This window comes from Pagrus major, chromosome 9 (genome assembly GCF_040436345.1).
Source record: "Pagrus major chromosome 9, Pma_NU_1.0".
In the NCBI taxonomy this organism is placed as follows: Eukaryota; Metazoa; Chordata; class Actinopteri; order Spariformes; family Sparidae; genus Pagrus; species Pagrus major.
In genome coordinates, this window is record NC_133223.1 from 576,335 (window position 1) to 576,685 (window position 351).

Here is a 351-nt window from a genome sequence, read left to right on the forward strand (position 1 = left end):
TTTTACACGACCTCTTAGAAGGTATTGTTCCTTTGGAGCTCTGTTTGTGTTTGAAAAAATTCATTGGACAGAAGTACTTTACATTGGATTATTTAAACACTGTCATACAGCGCTTCCCCTATAAATTTTCTGACAGAACTAACCGTCCACAGAAACTTTCAGAAAAAGTACTTGTGAAGGCAACTATTGGAGGCAATGGCCATGAGAATTGGGCTCTTTTGAGGTTGCTGCCTCTACTCATAGGTGATGTTGTTCCTGAAAATGTTGATGCATGGTCTGTGATTCTGGACCTTAAAGACATTGTGGAACATTGGCATCCTCCACCTTTTCAGATGAAAGCTTGTGTTACCT